Raw genomic sequence first — 25312 nt, 5'->3', positions numbered from 1 at the left:
GCCAGTGTCACTACTGTGTCATATAGCACTGGTTGTTATTATGCTGATGCAGATACCACTGACCCTATAACCAGCCCTTGTCTTGCTATACGCATGTGCCAGTGTCACTACTGTGTCTTTGTATAGAGCTGGGTGTTATTATACAGATGCAGATACACATCCAGTATTTCACTCAGGCTTTATTTATTCCATAACTTATCACCCAATATCACTAGCAGTCTCTTGACAAGACACTAACTTTATTCACACTACATATTTTTTTTGTATTCCTATTATTTAATCAGAAAGAAAATACATACTAAGGTTGTGGCGGACACTGCAAGGGCTAGTCACGGACACCGGTGTCCGTGTACGGACACCTTGCATATCCCTGTTACAAGGTCTCAGGTGTGAATGGGGAGCAGGTGTGTTAAATTTGGTGTTATCGCTTTCACACTCTCTCATACTGGCGACTGGAAGTTCAACATGGCACCTCATGGCAAAAAACTCTCTGAGAATCTGAAAAAAAAGAATTGTTGCTCTACATAAATATGGCCTAGGCTAAAAGAAGATTGCCAAGACCCTGAAACTGAGCTGCAGGGCAGTGAGCAAGACCATAGAGCGGTTTCACAGGACAGGTTCCACTCAGAACAGGACTCGCCATGGTTGACCAAAGAAGTTGAGTGCACGTGCTCAGCGTCATATCCATAGATTGTCTTTGGGAAATAGATGTATGAGTGCTGCCAGCATTGCGGCAGAGGTTGAAGGGGTGGGGGGTCAGCCTGTCAGTGCTCAGACCATACGCCGCACACTGCATCAAATTGGTCTGCATGGCTGTCATCCCAGAAGGAAGCCTTTTCTAAAGATGATGCACAAGAAAGACCTCAAACAGTTTACTGAAGACAAGCAGGCTAAGGACATGGATTACTGGAACCATATCTGTGGTCCGATAAGACCAAGATAAACTTATTTGGTTCAGATGATGTCAAGCGTGTGGCGGCAACCAGGTGAGGAGTACAAAGACAAGTGTGTCTTGCCTACAGTCAAGCATGGTGGTGAGAGTGTCATGGTCTGGGCCTGCATGAGTGCTGCCGGCAGTGGGGAGTTATAGTTAATTAAGAGAACCATGAATGTCAACATGTACTGTGACATACTGAAGCAAAGCACGATTCCTTCCTTTCGGAGATTGGGCGGCAGGACAGTATTCCAACATGATAACAACTCCAAACATACCTCTAAGACGACCACTGCCTTGCTAAAGAAGCTAAGGGTAAAGGTGATGGACTGGCCAAGCATGTCTCCAGACCTAAACCCTATTGAGCATGTGTGGGGCATCCTTAAACAGAAGGTGGGGGAGCGCAAGGTATCTAACATCCACCAGCTCTGTGATGTCGTCATGGAGGAGTGGAAGAGGACTCCAGTGGCAACCTGTAAAGCTCTGGTGAACTCCATGCCTAAGAGGGTTAAGGCAGTGCTGGAAAATAATGGTGGCCACACAAAATATTGATAATTTGGACATTTCCACTTAGGGGTGTACTCACTTTTGGTGCCAACGGTTTAGACATTAATGGCTGTGTGTTGCTATTTTGAGGGGACAGCAAATTTGCACTGTTATACAGGCTGTACACTCACTACTTTACATTGTAGCAAAGTGTTATTACTTCAGTGTTGTCACCTGAAAAGATATAATAAAATATTTACAAAAATGTGAGGGGTGTACTCAGTTTTGTGAGATACTGTATATATTATATATTATATCTATAGTCACACACCTTTTAGCCCCTCCCAGTCCAAAACCTTGTAATATACTATATCCATTTAAATAAGTGTTTAAACAGTTATTTTGATAATAAACCTGAATGCTGTGTTTAAATCATCAGTTTAAGGAGTATTTATAGCATTATTAAATAATTATATTTTTAGTCCAGGGACTGTTGGTATTGTAAATAGGTAATTATAATGTTATACCTAAATGCTAAATGTTTATAAATAACAGTAATGCTAATGTCAAGAATGTTAATAAAAAACAATATTTAATAAAAAAATAAACAACATATATTTTTTTTCTTATACAGTATGTATACATTTTGTTCTATGCTTCTGTATTTTATAGCAGACACGCTTGAATAAACAAGTCTAGTTTTCACACTCTTGTGAGGACCTTATAGGGAATGCTCTTTGTGCCCAGTTGTGTACATTTGACATTCAGAGCTCTGGCTCTTTAAACGCTGTTCAGTGATCTGGATCTGGACACCGCCCCCAGCTCCGGGGGTGTGGAAAACAAGAAAAGGATTTCAGAAGGTGCTGTGGGGTTGGTGATCTGATCTGTTATTTCTCAGTTTACGATGAGATTGAATTGTGGGCAGTGTCCCTCATGCTGACACCAAAGCACAGGATTTAAATCACCCTGCACATCCAGTAATAGCAATGATCCCCATCACAGAGTAAGTGTTTTTTTTTCACCTTTTGGGCTGTGATTCTGTAAAGAAATGATAAACCTGACTGTCTCTAGCAAACGATCTGTATGACATGGTACAATTATATTTATTACATTGGTACGTTATAGTCGTGCATGCCTATTCCCTATGCATTTACGTTGCACTGTATTACGTTTTGCAATAAAACATCTGTCTATGCCGTGCTGTCTATAATTATCCTGATCATGCTTGTAATCCTGTTTAGCAGTGCACGGCTCCTCCTGTTTCCCCGGTGCTGGCTTTATTGACAGGGCTTATCAGGGACATGAGCTGCCTTGTTCTTTATGATAGATGTATGTTTCAGGTCTCCCTATACACAGGGCTGAGAGGTTGTCCTGGTTCAGCTGTCCCTAGCTGTATTGACTCCCTTGCATTATTTATAGAGGTTACAGTGTGGAGCAGCTGATGGTCCTCCCAGGCAGATGCTGTTATATGTGCCCTTCTGCTTGTCTCTAGTTGCGGGCAACTGCTGTGTAATGGACAAATGAAGAGATAGGTAACTATGACAGAAATAGGTTTCTGCGGTATAATAGAGAAATAGATAAATATTTAAACATACACTGTGGGATACTGTTAATCCCCAGCAGGCAGGCACATAACAGCTCTTCTACATAGCTGCTCAAAATGTTTACACACTCAACCAAGAAATCACTGATATTAGAAAAAAAAATGCTTACTCTCCAATCCTATTTCCTCTTAAACTATATTTTTACATTTTATATAAAAGGCCAATGGTGTTTTAAACTATTGTTACAGAGGCCTTGAGATTTAGTTCAATAATACATTTGACACAATAAGTCTGTCTTCATTTCTAGGCTATAATGTTTATTATCACCTCCTATAATATAATAAATATAATTTGTTTTCAAAGTTAGCCAATAAGCAATAATAGTATTTATTGTGACATTTATATGTTATAAATGTTTATAATGTTGTCTTACCGTCAGCATCAATGGACTTGTCGATTTCAGCTTTGTCTCTGTCATTGATAAAAAAAAGGATGTCTTCCTTTTTAAATGTCAATTTATGTGGTCCATTAGTTGATTTCACGCTTGTTCTTTCTCATTGGCAGCTAGTAAAATGGCATTCATTCAGAAGGTTTTCATTTGTTTGACTCTAATGATGAACACCTGTATTGCTGGAATAGTAGTGAGAATAATGTGGGTCTTTTTAGTCATAGAAACAAAAATTACTATGTATAACATTTAACATTTTTACTCTATGTACATCCTTATCTCTGTGACTAATATTATTTGCTGATGTTTTTCAACAAGGGTACTTAAAATATAAGAAAAAAAAATTCAAATATTAGTGTGTTCATTTCAAAGTGTATATAAATGTAAAAATGTAGTAGTCACATTTGTGCATATATACTAGCATAACAGCATATCATTAATGTATGGAATTTGAAATGCATACAATATTTGCCTATGCGCACTGTGTTGTACAAATAACATTCATTGCTATAAATAGAATGTGCACCCAGAACTCACAATTAAGAAATGTATAAATCTGCGCTGCACACAATGTTACAGTAAGGTTATGTTTACTGGTGAACTGTTTGTAAAATCCAATTGCATTATGTGATTATTGGTGAACTGATATTATTTGGTTTTCTAGATGTAGGTATCAGCAATGCTACAAGGAAAATCATTTAAATTTTAGCCCATTTTAATATAAACGTATCAACGATTAATGTAGTAGTATTTGTTGATAAAATAATGTCATCATTGAAATTAATTTAGAATGCTGGGAGTGAAATAGCTAAACTGTAAATACTGTCTATGGTTAGGGTTATTCTAATCTTAAAGTAGATTAAAACGTGTTAGGATGGGGGCAATGGAAGGTCAAGGTGTATAACATGCAGCTTTATGCAACATCTAAGGGGCCTGCCAGCCAGCCAGCCACAGCCCACTCAATGGCACATTGTTGCTGCAGGTTGCAATCCCTCTTCCACTGCTGTATGGACTGCTGCTGGGCATTGAACTACCTGGATATCCCCCCTCTGCAAGACCCTGTAGGTTGCGCAGCAGCACCACCGGCAGGAGAAGCGGTTGAAGAGGCCAGGTATCTCATATTTGACCTCACTTAGGAGTGAGTTGGTAAAATGGATACTACTGAGACCATGCATGTGATTTGGTGTCTCACATGACCATATGGTTGAACTAATGTGGACTGCAGAGGCCATGCATCTACACTGAGGCCTCACTTTGGCATACAGCAGGTATAAAGGGGGCAACAGGGACCATGTTTTTTTATTTAGGGTCCTACTTGTGCATACGCTGATATAATGGAGGGTGAAGGGGCCACACATCGTCTAATGTTTCACTTATGCATATTTGTCACTAATAGACCCTGCATCTTATCTGAGGTCTCTCATGGGTATACAGCTGGGATTAAGGGGGCTGCATGACCAACATCTGAAGTCTTAACTGGGCATATATCTAGCATAAGTAAAGCTGCAAGTTCACTTATCTGATACAGCGTTCAGTTGGGTATATAAAAAGCTGCTTTTTTATTTTTTTGGTAAATAAGTTCTATTCTCTTTTATATAAATCAGTTTCAACTTGCATTATTATTCGTCACCTCAAGTATTATGTACAGTGAAGGCCAAAAGGTGTTTATTGCACTAGGGCACATTATGTTTTAGTTCCATCACTGCATTGGGTTTATTTAAAAAGTGATTACTTGATGAAGAAACCTTTTTCTAAACCGTGTTCTTTAGACAGCACAATTACTAGTCACTTTTTTAGACTAATTAATGGCTTTAATATTTCCTGGTAGTATTGCTGGTCCAGCTGAATGTAAGTGGTCATTTAAAGTTTTGAATGTTTTTTTCTGATAATCACAAGCAATAAAGTACATCTAGACAATCACATCACACAGCAGATGGGTTTCAGTACTTGTATTTGTCTCACACAGCTGCTCTACAGTACATCATAAAAGCTTATCACCATTCCAGTATTGACTGCGGAAATGGGAAATGTTATATGGAAAACATGGTTACAACAATGATACAATTATGAAAATTATTTTCCTGATATTTTGTTTTCTCTTAGGAAAAATAACATATAACATAGATGTACTCAAATTTAACAATGTATCCATTGACTGGGTGAAAAGAAACTTGTTTTTATTTAATTTTTTTCTATTCTTGGTAATTAATCATTTTACCAATGATGATATATTCCATAAATTTTATATTTAGGGCTAGATTACAAGTAATGCACTATTTAGCACCCCCGCTCGAGCATAATCACAGCTAGAAGCAATCTTTTTGCATGCGCGTGTTAGAGTGCGTATTACAAGTAGAAAGTAAAAATTTTTGCGTGCATTCAAAACATGACGCATGTTAGTTTCAGGACCTTGGATATTGCTAACGCACTTACTTTTTCTCCCCATAGACTTTAATAGAGAGCACAGAAGAAGAAAACAAAATAACACATCGTTTGCAAGTATTTCACATTCCAATGTTCTTCACATACAGCACAATATTATTTTTATTTTAAACACACTCACACACACACAAGTCAAATTTTAAGTGCACTCACTGTTACAAATAGACAACAGCCAGGGTGCTGCGTATAACGTATACATCCATTGCATTTATCCTGTTTAAGAATAAAACGCTGCACTCACCGGTCTTCGTGAACAAATTCAGTTTAATCTCATCAAATTAACATTTTCGATATACAATGGGGCATTTGTATATTGAAAATGTTAATTTGATGAGATTAAACTTTGTTCATGAAGACGGTGAGTGCAGCGTTTTATTCTTAAACAGGATAAATGCAATGGATATATATATATAATTACCTGTGCCTACATATCTATTCCTATAGATAAATAAATTATATATATGTATGTGTGTATACATATAGATATATATATATATATATATTTAATAATCAAAATTATTATTTTTTTCTATGTAAAGAATATTGGAATGTGAAATATGTGTAACGCACTTCAGGTTTTCACGCTTTAGGTCTAACGCAGTGTCGGGTTAGCACATATAAAAAAATTATCTTAAGGCATGTTATTGAAATAGTAAATATAACATATTAAAAAATATTAATAATAATTATTATAAACTATTATAAATGTACTAAAAAGAATAGAATATGTATATACAGTATATATATTTTTTATTATTATTATTTTTTACTGTTTCTATAATAATTTTTCAGGTTAAAATCTATATATTTTTAAAAATGCATACAGAAAGAGAAGCACTCTACCAGGACCGAACAACAGCTCCATAACTTGTTCTATTGCGAGTTATCACCTAAGAACAGCCTCTTTTAGCACAATTGTGCTTTTCATAGATAAAAACTTTCCTGAAGTACATCAGTCTGAACCTCAGTCCAGCCCGAAATACTAAGCAATTCTCCTATAAACAAAGGAAACGGCAAGCCCAGATAATCATTTTGGCCTTCTGTGGGTCTTGCCAGTCAGGTGCAGCCATAGGCAAGGAGTCCACGTCTGATTTCCCCTATCACTTTCTAGGAAGACTTCCCCATCGTCATAATAAAAGGCACAAAGAAATAGAAGTGCTCTACCAGGAATAAACAGCTTTTAGCCCAATTGTGCTTTTCAAAAAGAAGAACTTTTCTGAAGTATACTAGTCTGATCCCGCCTAGCAAGGTCAGTCTGGTCCCAAAATATCAGGCAATTCTCCTCTAAACAAGGGAAATGGCAACCCCAGAAGATCGTTTCAACAACCTTATCAGTGAGGAGCAGCCATATCCATGTAAGCACATTGGGCAAGGAGTCCACATCTGGTTTCCCATATAACCCCTAGGGAGACTTCCCCAGGGTGATAATACAAATGCATACAGAAAGCTAAGCGCTCTACCTGGGACGAACAACAGCTCAGTAGCTTGGTCTATGGCAAGTTACCCCCTAGGAGCAGCCTCTGGCTATATTTTTAAAAAGTGGTATAATATATATTTTAGAGTCAACTTAATTTAATAAACAAACACATGTATATATATATATATATATATATATATGACTAATTACATTTACCCTGAGGACTAGTAACTCTCCTCTCCTGACTCGTATATTTGATATATTTATTAATTAATCATAGGATTACATGGTAGTCTATTAGTATAAGTTTCATGCATATGAATAAGTGCTATTTAAACATGATAAAAAGTTTTGTTTTCATGCAAACAGTAATGTTACAGTTGTTTATTCTGAAGCTAATAAGAAGGACTTACTTGTGCAAAACTGGGCAAGTGATCTGTCACAACGCAGACAACAGGAAAATCTTGATGGATCTAAAGTAATAATTTTCATGTTGATCTTTAAAAAAGTAGCAGATTTTTTTTTTGCAGAGAATATAATAAAGTTAACCAGAAAGAAAGAGACAGAAGACATCCTTCACATAGGGCTAATCCTGTATTTGTCATACAATTTTGAAACATAAGTAATATCTGTAATGTCAGAAATGTATATTTTAGAAGCGCGCTTGGACATAAATTAATGTATATCTTTAACACAATATCATATTATCATTTATAAAATACAAATCTAAGGTAAAAACCATAATGCATTTGGAATTTAAGATATAGGATATGAAGCCCGTTTTTACAGTTATGTCTCAAACATACGGTATTTTTCAGTGTCTAATAAAGGGATAGAAACAGTGCTCCTTTAGTAGAAAATTAAATATGTTTTATTTTGTTTCTTTTTTATCTCTTTATCAATCCTCAAGTGGAATTACAAAAGAGAAGTAATACAATACATAATGCAATATCAGGGAGGGTAAAATTAAAACGAACAATGATTATGTAGATGTTATCTTAAAAGTATATAATGGTTTAGTTCACAAGATAATTTATTTTTCATTTTATAACTAGAAACTAAATATCAAATTAAATAACAAAAATAAGGGCTAACTAACTGACACCTAGATTACGAGTTGTGCGTTACGGTTTTAACACTGAAAAAATGGCAATTTCAGTGTAAAAACAGTAATGCAGCCATTACGAGTCGTGACGGTATAGCTATACCGGATGCATTTTAGCCTGTAACACAACGTCAATCCCGCACTCAAACAAATGACGTTTTTGTGTGGGATTTTCATAGCGCCGGTATTACAAAATGTACGGTGAGGCTAAAATGCTTGAGTTACAGCCTATACCGACACGATCCATACCACCATCTGAGAGCAGTAGTTATGGATTTTGTATAACAAAAATGTTTCACAAAACTCATAACTAAACTGTTACAAAGTACACTAACACCCATAAACTACCTATTCACCCCTAAACCGCCACCCTCCCGCATTGCAAACACTATTTAAAACATATTAACCCCTAATCTGCCGCCCACCCACATTCCCACCACTATAATAAAGTTATTAACCCCTATTCCGCCGCTCCCCGACACCGCCGACACTAACTAAACCTATTAACCCCTAAACCACCAGCCCCCCACATCACCAGTACTAAATAAACATATTAACCCCTAAACCGCCAGCCCCCCACATCACCACTAATAAATTAAACTATTAACCCCTAAACCTATCACCCCCTAACTTTAAATTAAAATTACAATATCCCTATCTTAAAATAAATAAAAACTTACCTGTGAAATTAAAAAAACCTAAGTTTAAACTAACAATTAACCTAACATAACTATTATACTAAACTATTATACTAAAATTAAAATAATTACAAATTAAAAAACTAAATTACTAATCTTCCTGGGTAACTGATGTAATAGCCATGTAGCTCCACTAGATGACTTAACCACAGTTTGTTTACTAAAATGTTTTGTACATAATGTTCTTTGACTTCCCACACTCTGCTTTAGGGATTACAACACCCTTACTGTTTGGCACTTCAATGTTTTTCAAAATGATTCCCTATCTGGAAAGTGTCTTGGTATACTGTAATTATAGTTCTATGTTTATTTTGAAGGCTGGAGCATCACTGCACTTCTCCCGCAAGCTTAGGTCGTATATTTCCTGTGGGGATAATATTGCCCGGTAATATACCAATCAGCGTTTTCTATATGTGTTACACCTATGTTTTACTCCCTCGATATGTATGAAGGTCAAGTCTTTTCTGTTTACCTGTCCTATGTCCTTCCTCATGGGGATGGTATTTTGTCACTACTCCTAAATCCAATGTCATGCATACCCACGGGTACTTGTATCCCCCTCTGTGCTTCCACGGAACATGGAGGGTACATATGGTTTCTTCTGCCTGCCGCCTGGGCATAGGGCCCGTGTCTAGGCGACAGGGTACAGAAAGCACAACCGTGTGGCCCAGCCATATTTCATATTTTCATTATATTGTCCAACTAACAGCTACACTTTTTAATTTACTGCCACTTCTATTTCTAGACAAGCGAGTATGCCTGTAAGTAGAAGCTCTTAAATACAGGGTTCCAATCATGTTAAATGGGGGACTCTTACTTATATATATGGTTCATTTCTACATGTCTAAACTCCCCAGGTTGATACTTTATGTGGCATGAGTAATTCTATCTTGCCAGATATACCATGAGCCTAATTGGTAACCACTTTGTTCTTCATTCCCATCTGATAACCAATATGTCCATGACCTCATATGTAGGATTATACTGCCCTAAGACGTAGTAGTCTGATTACTTACTCTATACTGTATGTCGCATTTACTTAATTGTCTCCTCTTCAACCCACAATGAGCCTTTTGGATTCTAAGCTAGATTTTAAGCTCCATATTCTCTGTGTTATAATCACCCATCACCTCCCCCCCCTCTCCCTTTATAATAAACCTCCTACTCTAGGAGGGTTAATTGCACGGCTTATCTTGCCTATGCCGTATCCTAACTTTAATAACCTTTTCCTAACATATATTCATAGTTTACCATAAAATCCACACCACAAAAAGATATTTTCATTTTTGCTAGCATCCCAACTACCCCTTATCAACCTGTTCTAAGTCTATAGCTTCTACCATTACTGTTTAAATAGCTAATTTTTGGGTTGTGAAAAGAAAATGAGGTTCCAGTTTCATTCTCGTTTTACTCAGCTCTCTATTGGATTATTTTTATGGAAAATTTCATCATTGTATTTTGTAAAAGTTATCTACTTGAAATGTACTACTTGTGTTTGATGCAAAGATATGATGTCTTATATCAGTTGTATTGTTTTCGCACAACCTCAATTAAAATTTAAATAAAAAAAAAAAAAAACTAAATTACACATTAAAAAAACTAACACTACTAAAAAAATTAAGTCTAAAGATACAAAAAAATAAAAAATACTAAATTACAAAAAATAACAAACACTAAATTACAAAAAATAACAAACGAAATTATCAAAAATAAAAACAATTACACCTAATCTAATAGCCCTATAAAAATAAAAAAGCCCCTCCAAATAAAAAAAACCCTAGCCTACAATAAACTACCAATATCCCTTAATAGGGCCTTTGTAAGGCATTGCCCTAAGGAAATCAGCTCTATTACCTGGAAAAAAATACAAAGACCCCCAACAGTAAAACCCACCACCCAACCAACCCCCCAAAATAAAAAACCTAACTCCATAACAAAAACCTAAGCTACCCATTGCCCTGAAAAGGGCATTTGTATGGGCATTGCCTTAAAACAGCATGCAGCTCTTTACATTGCACTGAAAAGGGCATTGAGCTTTTTTTACCTAAAGCCCAAAACCCTTATCTAAACAAATTACCCAAATTATAAAAAAAACAAACCTAACACTAACCTCCGACGATCCACTCACAGTTTCTGAAGTCCGGACATCCATCCTCATCCAGGCAGCGTGAAGTCTTCATCTAGGCGGCGAGAAGTCTTCATCCAGGTGGCATGAAGTCTTCATCCAGGCGGCATGAAGTCTTCATCCAGGCAGCATCGTCTATCTTCATCCCGGCAGCACGGAGCGGATCCATCCTTGAAAACATCCAGTGTGGAGCGTCCTCTTTATACAGTCACTGCCATACACTGGATCTTCAATGCAAGAAAGCCATTTCAAAATGGCGTCCCTTGCATTCCTATTGGCTGATTTGATTCTTGAAATTCAAATCAGCCAATAGGATGAGAGCTTCTAAAATCCTATTGGCTGTTCAAAACAGCCAATAGGATGAGAGCTAATGATATTCTATTGGATATTCAAATCAGCCAATAGAATTTCAGTAGCTCTCATCGTATTGGCTGATTTGAATTTCAAGAAACAAATCAGCCAATAGGAATGCAAGGGACGCCATTTTGAAAAGGCTCCCTTGCATTGAAGATCCAGTTTACAGCGGTGACCGTATGAAGAGGACGCTCCTCGCCAGATGTCTTCAAGGATGGATCCGCTTTGCGCTGCCGGAATGAAGATAGAAGACGCCGCTTGGATGAAGACTTCTCGCTGCCTGAATGAAGACTTCTCGCTGCCTGGATGAGGATGGATGTCCGGACTTCAGAAACTGTGACTGGATCTTCGAGTTTAGTGGGTTTTTTGGGTGTTTTTTTTTTAGATTAGGGTTTTGGGCTTTAGATTAAAGAGGCAATGCCCATACAAATGACCTTTTCAGGGCAATGGGCAGCTTAGGTTTTTGTTAGAGTTAGATTTTTTATTTTTGGGGGTTGGTTGGTGGGTTTTACTGTTGGGGGGTCTTTGTATTTTTTTCAAGGTAAAAGAGCGGATTTCTTTAAGGCAATGCCCTACAAAAGGCCCTTTTAATGGATATTGGTAGTTTATTGTAGGCTAGTTTTTTATTTTATTTTGGGGGGCTTTTTATTTTTATAGGGCTATTAGATTAGGTGTAATTTTTTTTTATTTTTGATAATTTCGTTTGTTATTTTTCGTAATTTAGTGTTTTTTATTTTTTGTAATTTTAGACTTGATTTTTTTTTAGTAGTGTTAGGTTTTTTTAATGTGTAATTTAGTTTATTTTAATTGGTAGTTATTTTAATTTTAGTATAATAGTTTAGTATAATAGTATGTTAGGCTAATTTATAGTTTAAACTTAGGTTTTTTTTAATTTCACAGGTAAGTTTTTATTTATTTTAAGATAGGGATATTGTAATTGTAATATAAAGTTAGGGGGTTGTTAGGTTCAGGGGTTAATAGTTTAATTTAGTTTTTTGCGATGTGGGGGGCTGGTGGTTTAGGGGTTAATAGGTTTATTTAGTGGCGGTGATGAGGCCAGAGGTTTAGGAGTTAATACATTTATTATAGTGGCGGCGATGTCGGGGAGCGGCAAAATAGGGGTTAATAGCTTTTATTAGTGGCGGCGATGTCGGGGGCTGCAGATTAGGGGTTAATAACTTTATTTAGATGTCAGCGATGTTGGGGGAAGCTGATTAGGGGTGTTTAGACTTGGGGTTTGTGTTAGAGTGTTAGGTTTAAACCTAACTTTTTTCCCCATATACATCAATGGGGCTGCGTTACGGCGATCGCCATTCCGCACTTCAGGTGTTAGTTTTTTTTCTAACACTCTCTCCCTATTGATGTCTATGGGGGAAAGCGTGCACAAGCACGTATTCTCAACCTTGGCTTTAGGGCGGTATGGAGCTTAACTCCACCATATCGCATGCACAAGGAGGCTTTTCAGAAACTCGTAATGGCAGTGCTATGGAGGGTGAAATAACGCAACCTTTGTTGCATTCGTTTCGCACCCTCTATAGCGCAAAACTCGTAATCTAGGTGTGAGAAAATAAATCAACGAAAACTAACAAAGACCACTCAGCAGTCATAACATAAGTCTACTCACAGTTACAAAGTGAAAATTAAAATATTTTTTAGTAAACATAATAAGAAGCTGACTTCCTGTCTCTCTAGTTTTCACTGAATAGTAATCAAGCTCATGCTACTGTAGAAGATTTATGAGATCACCTAGATGTCTTCCTGTAGAGGCTCCAGCCTCCTTGTTGGGCTAAGACAGGTCACACAAATGTAGAGAATGAAAGAAAGAAATGGTAAATTAATTATCATTTTTCTATTATTAGAATTTAAATTTTGTTATTTTTTTGGGGTAGGGGATTACTTGTATTGTTGAGGGGGGGTTTAGGGTAATGGCCTACAAAAGACCATTTTAAGAGCTATTGTAATTTATTTTAGTGTTAGTTTTTTTTTCGTTTTGTGTGGGATTTTTATTTTATGGGACATAGTTTTAGGTATAATGGTGTTTTTTTTATTTTAGATACTGTAGTTTATTATTTTTTGTAAGTTAGCTTTTTCTATTTTGACTTGGATTTTTTTTTTTTTTAGGGTTAGTTTAGAGGGGGGGTTAGGTGTTAGTGTAGTTCTAGTTTGCATTGGGAGTTGGCAGCTTTGGCCTTAAAGGGACAGTCTACTCCAGAATTTGTATTGTTTAAAAAGATAGATAATCCCTTTATTACCCATTCCCAAGTTTTGCATACCCAACACTGCTATATTAATACACTGTTTACTGTGATTACCTGGTTTCTAAGCCTCTGCAGACTGCCCTCTTATCTCAGTTATTTTGACAGACTTGCATTTTAGCCAATCAGTGCTGACTAAATAACTCCTCAGTGAGTACAATGCTATCTATATGACACACATGACCTAGCAGTGTCAAAAACTGTCAAAATGCACTGAGATAAGAGGTAGTTCAACGACTTAGAAATTAGCATATGAGCCTACCAAGGTTTCGCTTTCCACAAAGAAAACCAAAAAAGCAGAGCAAATTTGATGATAAAAGTAAGTTGGAAAATTGTTTAAAACTCTATGCCCTATTGGAATCATGAAAGTTTAGTTTCGACTAGACTGTCTCTTTAATGTCCTAACCATCCCCATACCTGTATGATGGTTGAATAGGTGATTATTGTTGGTATTTAATAGGCTTTACTCTCCCAACTCCCCCTCATACCTGTATGGGGGTTGATTAGGTAATTATTGATGGGTACCATTTAAAATGCCTTAATCTCCTAACCACCTCTCATACCTGTATGGTGGTTGATTAGGTTAGGGCAGTTTAGGGGTCAATAGTGCATTTATCTACTATATTTTAAATATTATGCTTTTTTTTTTTTAATATTTATTTATATCACCAACAATCAAGTACATTCCACCTTAATATACCACGCAGGGTCCGGTGAACAGTAATATCAAGAAAAAAACAACAAATTAAACAGAGTATTTCTTTGTCATACAATATTCATGAAAAACAATAAGGCCATAACCCTGCATCACAATTTTGTACAAGGTGTTGGAATTATTTTCTATCTTTTTATCCCGAACCCTACCCTCCCACCATACCCCACATTCATCCAAGGGGAAGAAAAGAGAAGAAAAAAAAAAATAACCTCACACCATCCCTCTCCTCCCCCCCTTCCCTCCCCTACCCCTCCCTATAGTTTGTTATCCAGGAGTGTGGAAAAAGATCCAGTGCCACTAAGTCCATGAAAGAATTGGACGACAAAAATGGAGTAAGAATACTTTTTTGTATAGCCAATGAGTAAGATTTAATAATAGGAAACCATCCCACTAAAAAAAGTTTTATTTTATTTTCCGTTGTATTTTGCAAATGGAATGATTCATATATAATTTGATTTTGAATCTGTTTCATAATTTGTGAAAAACTAGGAACTGTAGTAGATTTCCAATTTCTTACAATTTGATATCTAGTTGCTAGAATAATAGTGTTCAAGATATTTGCTTGGAAATTTCTACTAGTAGAATCAACTAACCACACTATCTCGTTCACTGATAGAGTGATTGCTGTCTTATAGTGTAAATTAAACCAGTATTCTATCTTACGCCATAGTTGTAGAATTTTTGGACAAAGCCAAAACATATGTATGGTATCTGTTTTAGTTTTCCTGCAGCGAGGACAAGTTCCGTCATTCGCAGGATATAATTTGGCTAAACGTGCTAGAGATAAATAATAATTATTAATTAGTTTTAAATGCGATTCTCTCCAGCTCCTGGGAATTTCAATTTTTTTTAAATTTAACATAGTTTGTTTAATTTTTTCCGGTTCTAGTAGAGGAAAGCTAGGCAGCCAAAGTAGAATTAACTTATCTAAAAAAAATGTGAGCTTGTTTCGAGAGCATAATATCATATAAGAGGGAAATAGAAGGACTACCTGACGCAAATTTTTGAATACATAAATTGAGATCCGACCACACAGCCATCTCACCCACTCCCCATTTTGTGGTATAAATAAAGTGGCGTACTTGTAAATACGCAAAAAAATAAGATTTGGGTAACTGATAGTTATGGGATAAAATTTCAAATGATATTATCTGCCCCTCTTGTGTAAAAATCTGAGAGAAACATTTGAGATCTTTTTCTGCCCACTTTGTAAATTCTATTTGATCGCATCCAGGAGAGAATTGTGGATTTCCAATAATTGGCAGAAAGTGAGAAAATGTGAAATCTATACCGAGCATTGTACAACATTTCTGCCATGCTGCAACTATATTCCTTATTGAGATTAGCGCAGTTAATTTATCTGGTAGTAATTGAAACGGACAATGTAGTATTGCCTTGAGCGTATAAGGAGAGACCAAATAAGTCTCCATCTCGAATGAGGAAACTAGCTCAGTTTCCACAATCCAATCTATAGCTGTTTTTATTAAACAAGCCCAATTATTAAGCTTAAAATTAGGAAAAGCAAGACCTACAGCCTCAAATTTTTGCATTAATCTATCGAAAGAGATGCGCGCTTTCTTGTTTTCCCAGATGAACTTAGAGCAGCAAGAATATAGTTTCCGAAGGTCCTTACTAAGAATGAAAAGGGGAAGATTCTGGAGAGGATAGAGCAACCGAGGAAAGATAATTGTCTTAACCAGATTAATACGAGCTGTAATAGATAAACGAAATGATGTCCACAGTTCAAGATCGGTTTCGATTTTCTGAAGAAGAGGTGAGAAATTAAGCCGATACCAATTTTTGGGGTTTTTATGTAGAACAATACCTAGATAGGTAATTTCTTCAACCAATTTGAATGGGTGATCTTGAAAGCTAGTTCTGAACTTGTTTATCCACATGAGCTCGCTTTTATTGAAGTTAACTTTATAACCAGCAAATGAGCTGAACTCCTCTAAGCATTGTAATGTTACCGGTATTGAATATGAAGAGCCCTTTAAAAATAACAATAAATCGTCTGCATACAGCAGAGTTTTTAATATATAAGGGCCCACATTAATTCCTCTAAGTAGTGATCTCAAACGAATCGCCAAGGGTTCCAGTGCAAGGTTGAATAACAGGGGTGACAACGGGCACCCCTGTCTCGTTCCCCGCTCTAGAATAATTTTTTGAGAGAGACATCCATTAACAATAAGAAAGGAAATTGGTTTTGTATAAATTTTTTGGATAAAATGAACAAATTGATTCTTAAAACCAAAATTCTCCAATACTTTAAATAAATGCCTCCACATGATGGCATCAAATGCCTTTTCGGCATCGAGCGAAAGAATGGCATAGTCATCTGTAAGAGTTTTTTCCCCTTCCTTTTGTTTTAAATAGTAAAAATAGTCCAGGAAAGTCACTATTTTGCGAATATTTTTTGTCGAAGACCTTGCTTTAATAAAACCAGTCTGGTCTAAGTGGATGAGATTACCCAAAAATGAAGATAGCCTATCTGCTAAAATGGCCATTAGAATTTTATAATCTGTGTTGAGAACAGATATAGGCCTATAGGAGGCCGGGTCTTGAGGGTTTTTCCCTTTCTTAAGAATTAATGTGATATTAGCAGCAGAGAAATAGGAGGAGATAGAATTGTCTGAATTGAAATAATTATTAAACAACTTTTCTAAAGTTGGAATAATTTCTGGTGCCAATATTCTATAAAATTCTACCGGAAGGCAATCCGGCCCAGGCGCCTTATTTAACCGCATCTTAGTAATCATTTTATCAATTTCCTCTGCTGTAATTGGAGCATTAAGTAATCTCAACTCGTCCTCTTGGATTTGGGGTAACTGAATTTTAGACCAGAATCTTTCTTGATTATATTTATTGGTAATCTGCGTAGAGTATAATTTCTGAAAATAGGAGAAGAGCACTCTATTAATTTCTCTGGTATCCGTATAGGAGATATCATTCTCTTTGATAACTGGAATATAATTCTTCTTCTTCCTATTCTTTATTAATTTTGCTAAGTATTTAGTTGAGTCATCATACTGACCACTACATTGTATGTTCATTTTGGCCTCTTCTGTTTGAGATCTCTGTTGTAGAAATATATCTCTTTCTCTTCTAGCCTGTTGATAAGTATCCCACCTTTCTGTAGAACGGTGTTCGACATAATTCCTATAAGTGTTCCTGACTTGATTAGATGGCTGACTTTCTTGGGCCCTGGCTTTTTTTCTAGTATATATTAGATAACTCTTCATTTCACCCCTTAAAACTGCTTTAGCAGCTTCCCAAAAGGGTTCAATCCTATTAAAATATGAAATATTGTGTGTACAGTAATCCTTCCACTTTTGCTTAAGACAGTTAGAGAATCTGGGATTATTCAAAAAATATCGTGGAAAAAATAAAAATTGTGTTTTCTCTGTGTGATTCATTGAGGAAGGCAGAGTGAGATAGATTATTGCGTGGTCGGAAACCAATATGTCCTCAATTCCTGTGGCCATTTGAACAATTGATAGAGATTCAGATACCAAAAAAAGATCAATCCTAGAGAAATTTCTATGTGCCTTAGATTCACAAGTATATATTAAAGAATCAGGATTTTTAGTTCTCCAAATATCTATCATCTTAAGTTTTGCACAAAATGTCCTAAAATATTTAGCTATTTTTTTATATTCTTTAGCTTCTTTGTTACAAAGCCTATCTAATTCCGGCACTAGAGTCATATTGAAATCACCTGCTATTACCACGTTCTCACCTATAAAAGGAAAAATCTTTCTCTTTATTTTCTCCCAGAAGTTTTTAGCATTCTTATTAGGACCATATACAGGGAGTGCAGAATTATTAGGCAAATGAGTATTTTGACCACATCATCCGCTTTATGCATGTTGTCTTACTCCAAGCTGTATAGGCTCGAAAGCCTACTACCAATTAAGCATATTAGGTGATGTGCATCTCTGTAATGAGAAGGGGTGTGGTCTAATGACATCAACACCCTATATCAGGTGTGCATAATTATTAGGCAACTTTCTTTCCTTTGGCAAAATGGGTCAAAAGAAGGACTTGACAGGCTCAGAAAAGTCAAAAATAGTGAGATATCTTGCAGAGGGATGCAGCACTCTTAAAATTGCAAAGCTTCTGAAGCGTGATCATCGAACAATCAAGCGTTTCATTCAAAATAGTCAACAGGGTCGCAAGAAGCGTGTGGAAAAACCAAGGCGCAAAATAACTGCCCATGAACTGAGAAAAGTCAAGCGTGCAGCTGCCAAGATGCCACTTGCCACCAGTTTGGCCATATTTCAGAGCTGCAACATCACTGGAGTGCCCAAAAGCACAAGGTGTGCAATACTCAGAGACATGGCCAAGGTAAGAAAGGCTGAAAGACGACCACCACTGAACAAGACACACAAGCTGAAACGTCAAGACTGGGCCAAGAAATATCTCAAGACTGATTTTTCTAAGGTTTTATGGACTGATGAAATGAGAGTGAGTCTTGATGGGCCAGATGGATGGGCCCGTGGCTGGATTGGTAAAGGGCAGAGAGCTCCAGTCCGACTCAGACGCCAGCAAGGTGGAGGTGAGAGTACTGGTTTGGGCTGGTATCATCAAAGATGAGCTTGTGGGCCTTTTCGGGTTGAGGATGGAGTCAAGCTCAACTCCCAGTCCTACTGCCAGTTTCTGGAAGACACCTTCTTCAAGCAGTGGTACAGGAAGAAGTCTGCATCCTTCAAGAAAAACATGATTTTCATGCAGGACAATGCTCCATCACACGCGTCCAAGTACTCCACAGCGTGGCTGGCAAGAAAGGGTATAAAAGAAGAAAATCTAATGACATGGCCTCCTTGTTCACCTGATCTGAACCCCATTGAGAACCTGTGGTCCATCATCAAATGTGAGATTTACAAGGAGGGAAAACAGTACACCTCTCTGAACAGTGTCTGGGAGGCTGTGGTTGCTGCTGCACGCAATGTTGATGGTGAACAGATCAAAACACTGACAGAATCCATGGATGGCAGGCTTTTGAGTGTCCTTGCAAAGAAAGGTGGCTATATTGGTCACTGATTTGTTTTTGTTTTGTTTTTGAATGTCAGAAATGTATATTTGTGAATGTTGAGATGTTATATTGGTTTCACTGGTAAAAATAAATAATTGAAATGGGTATATATTTGTTTTTTGTTAAGTTGCCTAATAATTATGCACAGTAATAGTCACCTGCACACACAGATATCCTCCTAAAATAGCTAAAACTAAAAACAAACTAAAAACTACTTCCAAAAATATTCAGCTTTGATATTAATGAGTTTTTTGGGTTCATTGAGAACATGGTTGTTGTTCAATAATAAAATTAATCCTCAAAAATACAACTTGCCTAATAATTCTGCACTCCCTGTACGTTACAAAGTATAAATAAGATTTGATTGATCTGAATTTGAAGTATAATATATCGGGCCTCTGGATCTTTATCAATATGGAGAATTTTATAATCTAAATTCTTATGTAAAAGAAATGCTACACCACATTTCCTTATCGTACTTGAGGCGGCTACAACCTCACCCACCCATTTAACTTTAAGCTTTGCACATTCTATATTATTGAGATGTGTTTCCTGAATATACACAATATCTGGCTTTTTTTTTGCAAGAGTTTTAATTATGAGTTTTCGCTTCAATGGGGAGGTTATTCCACCCACATTCCACGAAAATATATTAACTTCAGTCATTAAAAAGAGAAAAGATAGAAATATTTTACATAGCTACTCCTATTTGTTGTCTACGACAACTCTTAAAGCAAGAGAGGAATGTGGGGGAGAGGAGGGAGGATCGGACCAGAACAAAGGAAACCAAACAAGACCAAAGAAAACGAAACAACACCAAACCAAAACCAAAGCCACACAAAACCAAACAACAACAAAAAAAAAAAAAAAAAAAAAAAAAGGGGGGGGGAAAGAAGGGAAAATCCAACCATTCTACATACAATCTGGCAATCTTAATCATAATTGAGCTAGCAAAATTGTCCTAAAGAATTTATCATTTTACCAGTTTTAACTTAAAATTCTTAAGGCAATAAATTCTTTAATTTGAGCAATTTCATTAAATACCACTGTAGATCCCTTATCTTCTAATATAACCTTGGCCAGATAAATCATACGGACCTTAAATCCTTTGTTGATTAACTGCGAACAGTATGGAGCCATTAGTTTTCTTTTTGCGGACGTCTCACTAGAGAAATCCTGAAAAAGTAGAATCTTACTATTACTGAGTGTAATAGGGCCATTCTTTTTAAATAGTTTCAACAATTCAATTTTATCTTGAAATTTTAATGTCTTGAATATACACATTCTGGCTTTAACTGTATTATCAGATTGAACTCTCTTTGGTCCAACTCTATGCGCTCTTTCTATTATCATAGGCAGGTGTTCCGCTGACATTCCTAGGGCCTGTGGTAATACTAGAGAGGTGAAATTTAATAGATCTCCAAATTCTGAGGTTTCCGGCAGGACAACAATCCGTATGTTATTGCGCCTGGAGCGATCTTCCAGATCCTCCAGGCGTAATTGCATATTTTGTATTACGGTATCTTGTTTTTGTATAATTACTTCTTGCGAATTTATACGATCTTCAAGATCCGAAATTCTGTCTTCTGCTTCACCGAGTCTGGCAGAAAACTGCCTAACCTCAGTGGAGAGAGACGATAGTTCAGAAGCCATGCCGGAAATTTCCTTCTTAATTATTTCAAACAGTGGTGAAAATATTGCTGATAAATGTGTTATCAATATTTGTGCATCTACAGAGGGGGGTGGTAACTCACTTGATGTAGCATCAAGACTTGTATCATTTAATTTAGATTTTTTTTGTCCTTAGCTTTAGCAGGCATTATAGGTGAGGTTTTTTTTCGTCTGAGTGACGAATTTCTCCATTAGTTGGGTAAAAAACAACCAGTGATTAGGTGAAGACTTATAAAAGTAAAAACAAAAAATAAGACAACAAAAACTTCAGAGCCGTGCCACAGCAATAGCTCATTAAATACGAAAATAAGTGGAAGAAAAAACCCAATATGTGGGTATCAAACTTTTTTTTTTTTTTTTATATATGTGTGTATGTGCATATGTGACAATCAGTGTCTGTGTGCGTATATATGCATATACAGTGATCCCTATCTAGGGGAATTGCCGTAACACTAAATACAGTGAAAAGAGCCTGTTTACAGCATCAGGAATAGCAAAGGAAAAAACAAAAAGGGGAGAAACCCCCCCCCCTCCCTTAAAGTTATTATATACAATTAGTATTCTAGGATTCCTCCAGAGCAAAAATAACAGAAAAACAACATTATACCTTCTAGTAAAGAAAATAGCTCACATAATACATCCAAGAACCTTAGCAAGTGTACTATAACCCAGCTCAGCAAAGACTTTGTCTACATATGATACTACATTTGCAGCACTAACAAGTACCTAAAATGTAGACATTCAGTGTATAGAACTCTAGTATAATAATTAAATCTTCTATGAATATAGCCTTAAAAGAGGTTATCTAACTAGAATCCTCTAGATATACACAAAACGATAGATTTTTTAGAAGTAACATTTAACAATAATATGCAATAAATCTGCCTGTTGTAAGACAGGTACCAAACAGTTCCAGGTGTCTCTGGCAAAGATATTTAGGTCCATTATACTACTAACGAGCATTAAACCTGTCCATGAATCTTCAGGTGAATAGATTAATATTGCATTTATTTCCCATTAATTTGCTAGATGAAATAGCTTCTCCTTATACAGGAAATATTCGGGATAGAAATCACTGTTACTGATACAGCAAAGATATTCCTTCTCATAAAGATATAGTTATTTCTTTAGCAGTTCCTCCTTTAGAGAAAGACTCGCCTGAGCAGTCCAAAGCAAAGAAGCTATACAGAATGAGCTGTTAGATACATCATGAATGTGCTGAACACAGAGTAAACATAGGAGTTAATGCTTACAGCTAGGATGCGTCTTAGAGAATGTTACCAAGTTCTAGGACCACAAAAAAAAAAACTTCAGATAAGGCATTCTTTTAGCCCACTACTTGTAGCTCAGTGGCCCAATACTTATCGCTGTGGGAGATGGTATATCAGTTGCGGGTCCCTCCGGTGAACAGGATTTCCAGACCACCTTGAGCAGCGTTGCACCGGGTTCCTGTGCAATCCTCCGGAAGCTGACCTCGGTGTCTCACCTCCTTTCCTTTCCGAACGGCAACCGCTATCGGATCAGCAGTTCCGCAGCTCCCAGAGCCAGGTAGGGAGCAAGGGAATCAGGGTTCCCCCCGGGTATTACGTCCCCAAATCAGCCCAATGCTAGGGATTATCTTGTCCTAGACCGCCACCTCTCACTCGTCCTCCAAAAAGAGACTTCCAGCCAGCCTATACCTAACGGCTACATGCACCACTATACAATGAAAACCCGCTACCAGGGCCGGGCTATGTGGTGAACAATGGCTTGGGGAGAATCTTCAGCGGCGTCCAGTCACCGCACTACAGGGAGCACGCTGTTTAGAGCTCCACCCCAAATGGAAGTCAGCCCAAAATGAAGTCACCCATCTCTCTCTCCCCTCTCTCTCAAATATTATGCATTCTTATGTATGATGCATATTCTTTTAACTATTGTATATAAATTAATATGTATTTATTTATTTTTTTAAATGTATATTTATGTTACAAAGGCATTAGTATTACAATTGTTTTATTACATAACAGGCATGCAGTTACGTAATACTATAATTATAATGCAACTGTCTTTTATAAAATAAATATATATTTTAAAAATATATTTTTTATTTTAAATAATAAATGCATCAAGCAAGAATATCTACATTTTAATTTATATATCCAATACTTAAACTAATGTGCATTATACATGATCATGCAATTTATGTGAAACATTGTAGATATAATGTAGTCAGGCCTTGCATTGATAATCAAAATTTAAACTGTTATGCATGTATAATATAAATTTATGCTATAGTAGTCAGAAGCATTAAATTATATTTTTACATAACAGGCATACAGTTATGCAGAACTATAGTGTTAATTCTACTGTCTTTAATTACAAATAATAAACACAACCAGCAAAATTTATTACATTTTAATTTATATGCAAATATTTAAACATTATGCATTTTACATAACAATGCTTCATTTTAAATCTTGAATATTTATGTGTAGGGTCTTAGCTTCTATGTTAGTTTTAGGTTATGGCAGTTTAGGGTTCAAAGTTTAAATGATATCCATAGTCATGTAAAATGCATATTGTTTAAAGCATTTTATATATCTATAGTCTAAAGGTATTTAATGAAGCTTTCTATTATTTGAAACATAAACATATCTATTCAAACATACATTTATGTTTGAAATAATAGCAAGCAACTATTAAATTCATTTTAAGATATCTACAATACTTTAAATAATCTACATTGTACATGATAATGCATATTTTGTCAAGGAGATGAGGTAAATGGTGGAGTGCCGGCAAAACTTTGCCGGCGCAGCCAGGCTCCTGGATCTCAGTGCTGGAGCTCAATTGAACCCCGGTCCGCCACTTCTTAAAAAGGTGCAAATCGAGCAGGGGACCAGATTTGAAGTGTCCCCTTTTCCTCCCAGAAGGTAGCACCTCCAAACAAGTGGTATCCCTAGGTGCCTCATCAAATTGCCAGCAACATACTAAAAGGCGACTTGATCCCCTGCACCCTGCTTGATCAGCATCCCTTTTAAGAAGTGGCGGACCGGCGCTGAATTCCAGGAGCTTGGCTAGGCCGGCTGCTGGTGTTTTAATGCATCTCTGTGACACATTATGTAAAAATTGATTATTATTTTAGCGACATAGCTTAATAGTTATAATGGAGAGGTTTATTATTTAGCATAGTTTATTATAGTGAGTTATTTTTTTTCTACAGTAGGCAGTATGTGGGAGTTAGCTGGGGCATTCCAGGGGAGTGTAGTTTAGGCATTATGTCAGTGTAGAACCTGCAGTTATAGGGAGGAGAAAGGCTTGATAAATTGAGCCCTTAGTGTTATTTGGGCAGTGTTTGTTGCAGTTTTCCATTTTATGATGCCATGACATGAGAAGTAGACTCTTGGTCAATCAAAGACACATGCAATGTTGAGATTCTTAAGTAAAGTATATTCAATAGATTTTCATTTGTGTTTAAACCATGCACAAAAATGGATTTTACTTTTAATTCTCAGACCCCTGGCCAGGATGTTTGTATTGATAAGTCCCTCATGAAATTTAAGGGGAGATTGCTTTTCAAGCAATATATCCCATCGAAGCGGTCCCGCTATGGTGTAAAATTTTATAAACTATGTGAATGCAGTACAGGGTATACCTGGGCATTTTGCATTTATCAGGTAGCCACTTAGATCCACCTGGCTGCTAAGATTCAATTGGCTCAAATGGGAAACTTGTGTGGGATCTCTCTATTTTATTTTGATACCCTGGCCTGTGACACAGTGTGAAAAATCGTATCGGGTTCCTCTAGAAGCTGACATATGGAAAGAAACGTAGAGGCACAACGTCAGCTTTTCTACACAATGAGCTACTGGCCTTTCGGTACACTAACAAAATTGAAGTGTTCATGCTCTCCACAATGCACAACAGTGCCAGTGTCTGTAAAGGTAAAAGATACACAGATCCTAAAGCCAAAGTGCATTGTGGAGTACAGCAAAAAATATGGGGGTACTAGATTTAGCTGACCAGTTCCTACAGCCATATCTACTTCAACAAAAGACCAAAACCTGGTACAAAAAAGTAGCCTTTTATGTTATGCAGATCATA

At 36.6% G+C, this 25312-nt stretch overlaps 1 protein-coding gene across 2 annotated transcripts in view; it reads left to right on the top strand.

The window, feature by feature from the left end:
* Positions 1 to 2266: 2266 nt before the first annotated feature.
* SH2B2 (SH2B adaptor protein 2) overlaps positions 2267 to 25312 on the top strand; it is a 192845-nt gene continuing 169799 nt past the window's right edge. For both annotated transcript variants that reach the window (XM_053706256.1, XM_053706255.1), the window contains exon 1: positions 2267 to 2423. The gene's annotated coding sequence lies outside the window, so the exon portion shown is untranslated. The remainder of the gene's footprint in view (positions 2424 to 25312) is intronic.

Source organism: Bombina bombina, chromosome 3 (genome assembly GCF_027579735.1).
Source record: "Bombina bombina isolate aBomBom1 chromosome 3, aBomBom1.pri, whole genome shotgun sequence".
Lineage (NCBI taxonomy): Eukaryota > Metazoa > Chordata > Amphibia > Anura > Bombinatoridae > Bombina > Bombina bombina.
This window is presented reverse-complemented; position numbering and strand designations above follow the sequence as displayed.